The sequence below is a fragment of the Equus quagga genome, chromosome 4 (genome assembly GCF_021613505.1).
Source record: "Equus quagga isolate Etosha38 chromosome 4, UCLA_HA_Equagga_1.0, whole genome shotgun sequence".
NCBI lineage: Eukaryota > Metazoa > Chordata > Mammalia > Perissodactyla > Equidae > Equus > Equus quagga.
In genome coordinates, this window is record NC_060270.1 from 57,097,795 (window position 1) to 57,107,317 (window position 9,523).

The 9,523-nt window shown below is 42.3% G+C and overlaps 1 pseudogene; it reads left to right on the plus strand.

Moving 5' to 3' along the window:
* The first annotated feature begins 321 nt into the window (after positions 1–321).
* Positions 322–2,658, plus strand: LOC124238481 (RCC1 and BTB domain-containing protein 1-like; annotated as a pseudogene).
* Positions 2,659–9,523: the final 6,865 nt, after the last annotated feature.

Sequence of the window (9,523 nt, forward strand, 5' to 3'; positions counted from 1 at the left end):
GGCCCGTGAAGCTTCCCAGATCCCCTCAGCGCTCCCAGCAGCTGGATGCAGCTGGACAGGGCGGCAGCAGCTGGCCTCCCGGGTGCCTGCCTTCTCTTCAGGTAGTTGACACCGCCCAATTCTGCTGCTTCCATAGCATCCGAACCTCTGCATCAGAGCACTGGTGTGAGCGTCTGTTGATGTGTCTAGACTCCCTCTCCCCATGAAAAGGCCCAGCTGAGAAGGTGGAGGAAGTACTGGGCACGTTGCCGGGGAAAGTAAGGGATCCATTTAACCGAAGAGATGTCTGCTTATTTATAGGAATTACTTGAAGCCAGAGTCATGGTGGATGTAGGAAAGTGGCCAATCTTCACTCCACTCTCACCTCAAGAAATTGCAGCTATTGGGAAAGCATGTGTCTTTGGCACCTCAGCCAACGAAGCACTCTATGTTACTGACAATGATGAGGTCTCCCTATTTGGACTGAGCTGTAGTAACTGTCTAGGAACTGGAGATAACCAGGGAACACTTATACCAAAAAGCTGGAAGCCTTGTGTGGAAAGAAGGTTAAAAGCCTTCGTTATGGGAGTGGACCACGTGTTCTTTTCAGCAGTGAAGATGGAGTTGTTTACGCCTGGGGCCACAATGGATACAGCCAGCTTGGGAATGGGACAACCAGCCAAGGCACTGCTCCCATCCAAGTCTGCGCCAATCTCTTGATCAAGCAAGTGGTTGAAGTAGACTGTGGCTCACATTATTCAATGGCTCTGGCTGCCGCTGGAGAGGGATTTGCTTGGGGCGATAACAACTGTGGCCAGGTGGGGTCAGGATCTACAGCAAATCAACCAACTCCTCAGAAAGTTACAAACTGTTTACATACTGAGAGGGTGGTTGGCACTGCCTGCAGTCAGACCTCGTCCGTGACTGCTCTGGACAATGGTGGCATTACAACGGCAATGGTCAGCTGGGCTTGGGAAACAATGGCAATCAGCTGACCCGTGCGAGAGTGGCAGCTTTGCCCAATGTGTGTGCACCAGATTGTCTGCAGCTATGCACATACTCTAGCACTAACAGACCAGGGCTTGCTCTATGCCTGGGGAGCTAACACATATGGGCAGCTGGGAACTGGCAATAAAACTAACCTATTAAACCCAGCACACATCACGGTGGAGAAAGAAAGGGTGGTAGAGATTGCAGCCTGCCACTCCGCCCACACATCTGCTGCCAAAACCCAGGGCAGGCACGTGTACACGGGGGGCCAGCGCCTGTGCGTTGGGTCATCCTGCCTCACCTCGCCCCCTTCTCCTGCCAGATGACGTGTTTGCCTGCTGTGCCTCTCCCACCGTCTCGTGACGCCTCCTGTCTGTAGAGCGTGAAGACTTTTTAACAGTTGCAGAGTCACTGAAGAAAGAATTTGATAGTCCTGAAACTGCTGATTTGAAGTTTCAAATTAATGGGAAACATATCCACGTCCATAAAGCTGTTTTGAAAACCAGGTGTGAGCACTTTTGATCCATTTTCAGTCTTACTGGAATGAGGACATGAAGGAAGTGAAGAAAGAGACCAGTTTTCTTGCCCAGTGAATCGTGGCTTTCCCCAGTCCTCTACACAGATGCAGTCCACCTGCCGCCCGAAGGTGCTATAGGTCTTTTGGATTTGGCCAGCTCTTACTGTGAAAACAGACTGCAAACACTTTGCCAGCACATTATCGAGCGAGGAGGCACTGTGGAGAATGCCTTTTCATTGCTCTCTGCTGCGGTCAGACATGACGCAGAGGATTTGGAAGAATTCTGCTGTAAGTTTTGCATCAATCATTTGACAGAAGTTACACAGACTGCAAATGGATGACCTGCTAAAGGAATTCATTGCCAAAGCCAGTAAACGTGGAGCCTTTAAGAACCGAAGCCCAAAGCTGCTGGGTCTTGTGTGAGCGCTGGGGCCGGCGATGGGTGACGGTGTGCCGTTTGTGCTCCGCAGGTGATATAATTCTGCACGTAGGAAACCCACCAACTGGCTTTTTTCACGTCCAAGACCCAGTTCTCTGTGTAGGAATATATGAAGGATGTACGGCTTTTCGTGAACCCGTTTTAAACAACTCTTGTTTCCGGATATGTGCATTTTAAATGTGACCTTACGTTTGGCTGGAACATTGTTAAAGGGTGAAAATGTAGCTGGTTGTTTTCTTTGTTTCGGTTTTTGACTAGAGGAACTTGTGAACTTGGGACGGGGAAGTTGGTGGCACTCTCCCGGCTCACATATCAGCAACCCTTTTGACACCAGGAGTTGAGAGAATTTGTGAGTTGTGAGCCAGACACAGAGGCCTCACCATGAACTGAAGATGCTGACTTAGGGCCTGTTGAAGTGCTGTGTTAGTCGTTACTTCAGTGGCCTTACTTGGAAGGAATAGTTAGGATGATTTGACGCTTTTGTTTACGTGTTTGCACTACTGATGACTTTTTTAAATTTCACGATGTATCAAAATAATATTCAGTTTAATATGAGTTAAACCTATTGAAATGATAATTATGTAAAGATAAATTTCTAGGTTAGCCAAGATCTCTCTTAAGACTTAAGCACAGGGGCCGGCCTGGTGGTGCAGTGGTTAGGTTCGCACGTTCTGCTTAGGCGGCCCGGGCTTCACTGGTTCTGATCTCAGGTGCAGACCTATGCACCGCTTATCAAGCCATGCTGTGGCAGGCGTCCCACATATAAAGTAGAGGAACATGGGCACAGATGTTTGCTCAGGGCCAGTCTTTCTCAGCAAAAAAGAGGAGGATTGGTGGTAGATGTTAGCTCAGGGCTAATCTTTCTCAAAAAAACAAAAAAAAGACAAGCACGTAAACAGTAGTAATTTGTAACTCTCCATGAAAAGTTGATAACGAAAGAAACTTCATTTGGACAAAGGTGAATATTTTATAAACTAAAATCTCCACCACTATCCAGTGTGTTTTATTTTATTAAGATAAAATTTGAGAACTCAAGTTTAAATTGCCCCCCGTTTCCCTTACAAATGCTCATCATGAGGGAAATAATGAGGTACTCGTTGTGCTCTGGCCCTCCTGAATCATGGCTGCTGCGCCGTCACACCTGCTGAGTCTCACTCGAAGCAGCCCTTCTCACAGCAGCTTTCGCACAACACTGGATGGGGTCTGCCTTCTCCCTTTGTCTGGGCCAGGCACCATCACAGGCTGGCTTAGCCGAAACTTCTCCAGCTTTCACTTCTGATTTTCCTCTCCTTTTGATTGTGCTAGGTATAATATTCAGCATAATTTAACTTTGAAAAAGGATCAAAATTCGTTTTTTGGTCTGGTTATGAGGTGTGACTTTGGGAGGTAAGAATGCTCACCTCTGAGTTTTATCACGTGTGTCCTTTGAGCTTACTTTAAGAACAGAGCTTTGTTCTGCTCTCCGGCCCACGGACTCATTTCCATTTGCGGGGGCTCCCTTAGCGAACTCTTTCCTGCTTGGAAGGTCCCCCATCTGAACTTGGAGCTCAAATACATTTCAGAGCCGGACTAACAAGAAGGTGGCGAGATGCTGCAGCTGCTCTTTTTAGCAATGTCTTTAAGAGGGGTTGGGGGGGGGGATGCTTTGGGTGGACCCAAAGATAGGAATCCCCTAACAGATGACGTAAATACAAACCCAGAAGCCCCAGCCCCTTTTCTTGACCATGTCACAAGTGATTGAAGCCCAGTGAATTGTTAGGTTAGAATTAGTTCTGCAACATGATAGAATTTTTCTTACCAGGTTGATAAATGCACATTAATTTGATTATTAGCTATGATGGGTAGAATTGTAACGATCAGCGGTTTGTAGGCTTATGATCTGGACAGAACAAGAACTTCAGTATGTTTACCATTGCTCGTCCTTGAAAAAACTTCACAAAAGGCACAAATTAAAGTAGTAGATTCAGAGGCCCGCCGGCCAAGTGGTTAAGTTCACGCGCTCTGCTTTGGCGGCCCATGGTTTCGCCCGTTGGAATCCTGGGCGGGGACATGGTACCGCTCATCAGGCCATGCTGAGGCGGCATCCCACATGCCACAACTAGAGGGACCCCCAACTAAAAATACACAACTATGTACCAGAGGGCTTTGGAGAAAAAGGGAAACAAAAATCTTTAAAGTAGTAGATTTATTTCCATAGGTAATTCATTCATTCAACAAATATTTACTGGGTTCCTAAAATAGGTAAAGAACCACTTCTCCTATCAGATTAGTGAGCAAGCTGAGTATGTATGTAGTAAAGAGAACAGGGATAAGTCCTTCAAAAAGTACTTATCTTTGTACTTTTGTACTTTGTACTTATCTCATTTTTCTATTTGATTTTGTTGTTAATCATAGCAGGAGATAAAAACTATTCTTTGAATTGCTTTCTTCGTGATGTAATAAGGAAAGCCAAAGTATTCATATGTCTTAAAATAGCCCTAAATGTGTTCTTGAACTTCTCACTGGGAGAATGTTCGATACACTAGCATATAGGCTGTTTTATGTAATGTTTAGAATGACATATTAATAAATAATCTGTTAGAAAAAGAATTATATGCTCATCATCACTCATTTTGTCAATGTCTCAAGTATTTTGCTTCTCCGAATCTCAATTCTTCTGTCATATTCTTGATCAAGTGTTCCTGGGAAAAATGCGTATTACTCATATGTGTCAATATCTGTGGTATATAAGTTTTTAAAACAAATTCGAAGCTTAAAATATATGCATAAATTTACATTGTATAAAAACACAGTTGTATACCTGAGTGGGCTTCTATCAAAGGTGAATACCTCCAGAGACTGAATTGTGTTTTCTCGTTTTTGATGAGGAAAATTGGCATTTGCTTCACCATTTTCAAAGACACAGAATTTTCCTGCAAATGTCCCACTCTGATGGGGGACGTTGATAACGGAGAAGGCTGTGCATGTGTGGGGGCAAGGGGTATATGGGAAATCTCTGTACCTTTCTTTCAATTTTGCTGTAAACCTAAAAGTGCTCTAAAAAATAATCTTTAAAAAAATTCTTCCTGAAGCAGATCTGGATCTTTAAAATACCACTTGAGTCTTCTCTCTTAGATATGCAGGTTCCAGCATCTGGGGATCCTGATTTGTTAGCTGAATTGTCAAGGGGAGGCAGATGTCCAGTAGGTCCACTGGGAGTAGCATCCAAATTTGCATCTGCAAGAGCAATGATACCTACGTAATGCCAGCTGCCTGGTTAATTGCAACCATAAGACACAACAATTGTTAAACGCATCTCAGGCTCAGAGATGTTAAAATGTTAAAAATATGTATATTGCAGCTTAGCAGCAACATAATTATTTCAGACGTCTCTCTGATGAGAGAGATCATTTGAGCTGAAAGTCGAATGTTAGAAAGAACGGAGGGACTTTTCTAACCACAGAAAGTGCTTCCCTGTCTTTTTATTTCTCACACTCACTTTTCTGCTGGGGCAGCATTTCTCACACTTCTTCTCCTTCTGTTTGAAAATAGAACAGCTGCTACAACCAATAAAAGTGGATATTTTATTTCAAAAAAAATCACCAATTTTTTCACTTCGCATAAACTTCATATTTTTCTCACAATTTTTTTCATGCTAGAGAAGGGAGATATGTTAAAGAAGCGGAATAAAGATGATTTAATAGATTCAGATGTTATTCTCTAAATAGACTTCCAGTACCTATAATTGTTTTACAACATCTCTTCGGTTTCCGTCGTGGAGCCAGCAGGAAGTCACAGTGTTTTCGGCTCCAATGGGTTTTCAGTCTCTTCAGGCAGCCCTAAGCCCAAAGCATGCTCATCTTTCTGTCCCAGGCCTCTTGCTGGTTGAGATTTTAAGAACCAAGGTTTGAATTCTCTCCAACTCATCCTAGAATCATTTCCTAGGTCAGAGTTCAAGGAAGCATCCTTAACCCTCCTTTCCTAAATTGTGATCTTCCCCTTTATCAGAAGGCAAGAACTCTCTCACTTTAGCCTTCTTCTCCATTCTTTGTTAATTTAGAAATCTGAACAATATTAAGGCAGTTGCTTCTAATGCAGATAAAAACTGAAATAGTCAATGAGAAAGTTTTCTACTGCTGACTACAAAGACAGAAAAATGACAGTGTAGTGAATTTTGAATAAAGTTGAATTTATTCAATTAGACCATCCATTATTCTGAGGTTGTCTCTGTGTTTTTATGTTAAACAGACTTTTTAAAAAAAATTATAATGGTAATGGGTAGAAACGTTTTTGTTTTGCCTTTTAGTAATGTCCTTACTTGCCAAAATAAGTTCACAAAGCCACAGGAGCCATGGTCCTAAGGTCTGTGGTACAGGAGGAACTCAGCCTGCCTGTGGAGACCACCATTTTCCTCTCATGTGTGTTTCACACTGCACCCCAGCTAACGCAGCAGTGCTCGGTTTGTCATGGACGCAGCTCACTCTGCAGTATTGCTGTGTGCAGTTATTCTGTGAGCAGAACACAGAAAGAACTAAAATATCTGTCAATAAGGAAACGCTTAAATTACCATACAACTAGGGATGTCGCGCAGTAGTTATGAACAATGAGGCTGATGTAAATGTGTGCAAAGTCCAGGGCTCCCTGACCAGGGCGTAAGGAGGAGTGTGTTAGTCATTGAGTGGAGTAGTCTGGGCTCCCCAGAGAAACAGAACCAATAAATATCTCTTCTCTAAATAGATAGATAGATATAGATAAGGATATGGATATAGATATAGATATAGATCGATCTATCTACACACATAGAGAGAGAGAGGGAGATTTGTTATAAGGTATTGACTCATGTAATTGTGGAAGCTGAGAAGTCCAAGATGTGCAGTTGGCAAGCTGGAGGCCCAGGAGAGCCAATGGTGCAGTTCCAGTCCAAGTCTGATGGCCTGAAAACCAGGAGAGCTGATGGTGTGAGTTCAAGTCTGAGTACAAGTTCAAAGCAGGAGAAGAATGTATGTCTCAGCTTGAAGACAGACAGAGAGAAAGATTTCTTTCTTACTCAGCCTTTTATTCTACTCACACCTTCAACAGATTGGATGAGGCCCACCCACATTGGCGAGGGCAATCTGCCTTAGTCAGTCTGATTTAAAAGTTAATCTCATCTAGAAACACCCTCACAGACACACCCAGAAATAATTTTTAACCAAATATCTAGGCACCCTGTGGCCAGAAATATATAAACATAATTTTATGTGTTAACATAAAATTAACCATCACAACTCTACTCCTTGTCAACTTTACGCTCATATACACCTTCTTAAGCTAGACTTAATCTCCAAATAAAGATAATAACAAGCTCATGAATCCATCTAATGTGAAGCAGCTATTCTGTGGGCAACTAGAAATGTACTAATCCCTCCGCCAGAAGAGGTAAGTCCTTTGAGTGACATTTACTCTTCTCCTTGAGATCCTGTAATCTAAACACTATAATATAAAGTCAATAAATCTTATGTTATGTGATAAGGGAATAAGGGAGGGAAGAAAACAAAGATATTTACTTAAAAATACACACACACACATATGAATGTTGTAGGGGAGGAAGACATTTGCTCTACCCACTGTGAGTTATTCTGGCTGGAGAACAAATTAAATTCACATGAGACAGAATAACAGGAGAAAATTAAACAAAGCTTTATAACATGTATACATGGGAGAGGCACAGGCAACCTGAGCAACTTGCCAAAATGGCTGAAACCACCACCTTAAATATCACCTTCAGCTACAGACAATGGAGGATGTTGGGGGTGGGGGGAGTCACTTACAGGAGGTTACAAGACAAGTAAACAAGATGCAGATTTAAGTCCTTGCCTTTGGCATTGATTAAGAGTTTCTAAAGATAAGGTCATCCCCCCTCCTTCCTGGTACAGAGAGGAGACACCTTTACAGATGGAGATTTCCCTTACAATGTAAATGTCTCTTAACAAAGGGTAAGTAAATTCCACTTTTTAGAGTCTCTTTCCTGTCTGCTGTTTTCAAAAGTAACCAGCCCAAAATAATCCTCATGCCAGAGAGACATATCTTGGGGTGGACAATTCCCGTCCCCCATAGTCCCATCTTTGAAACTTTTAGGTTTCACAGTCCTTTGTAAGTTCAAGGAGTTTCATAGTCCAGAAGCTGAGTGGTAGATTGTTTCATCTCACTGAACACAATTCTTAGTCCTGGTAATAGGTCAGTCCAGTTAAATCCATTTTTGAAGGTGGTGATACAGGTGGGATCCCAAAGTTAGGCCTATATTTTGGAAGCAAGCAATCAGGTATTTAATAAGTATTTCTACAGAAATAAAAAGAAAAACAAGGTTAATGGTTGGAGCAAATTATAAACTAGTCCCTGAATCCAGGGGGCAGCCAGTCAAGAAGGTTTCTAGATGTCAGAGCCAGAGCATCTTTTGCAGCTTGAAATGTCTCTGATGATGTCATCGGGCATTCAGGTATCTTTCTGAGTGGCTTACAGCTTACACAGCAACAGACAGGAATCTCTCTTAACTTTCTATCAAGTTGTTCAGCGTTAGGGTACAAGGTTTCAGAAAAAAGGGTAAGTTCAATCCTCAATGATCCCAAATGAAAATGAGGAAAAAATTGAAAACATTAGTTTGGAGATTTGTAACCAGATATTTCAGTAGAAGAATTCAGGATCCAGTCCAGTCCACAGGTAGAAAGAAAAACCTCAAAGACAATTAACAGAACTAGGATCTAATATCCACAAATGTGTATTATAATTTTTCACTGAAGCATAATTTTTCTCTCTAAAAAATCACCCACATTTTTACAAAAGATAGCCAAATTAAGACTAATTGGTTTGCAATATAAGTTTAGTTTCAATAAACTTGGCTCAATTATTTACATAAGTGCAGCAAGAATAGCAACTGATCATATAGGCTCTTAAATCTGCTTTGCTTGAATTCTTTTATGAGGAATCTCAGATTGAACTTTAAAGACCTCTCAAGAACAAAAAAGCCAAGCCAAGGACTTGCCATCAGATTTTGCCTGCAGTACCTACAGATTTGTGTGAATTTTTCTCTTTTCCTGAGATTCCCCAAAATATTTCGAGGTTCCTTGCACCTGCCAGATAAACAAGCTTCCTTACTTACCAGGTAAGATTGCTGGAATCTCTCTCTGTAAATATGGTACCAGGTCGGTTTGTCCAAGTGGCTGTATTTCCAGAAAGTCAACCTTATTCCTCAAAGGCAGTATTGTCATATCCAAGCCTGTATGTTTCTCTCAAATATAACATTCCGGTTGTGGGGACCTGGAATTGGCCACTCCAAGATATGTCTCTTTGGCATCAGGATTATTTGAGGCTGATTGCTTTTGATAAACTGGGACAAGGAAGGAGGCTCTGAGGAATGGAACTCGCCCTTTGTTAGGACACGTTTACATTTGTAAGGTAAATCTCTATCTGTAAAAGGTGCCTCCCTCTCTGTACCAGGAAGAAGAAAGGAGATGACCTTCTCTCTAGAAACTCTTAATCAATACCAAAGGCAAGGACTTAAATCTGCATTTTATTGTGCTAGTCTGGTAACCTCCTGTAACTGACTTCCCTCCCCCTCCCAACGTTGGCATTTCTTAAGGATT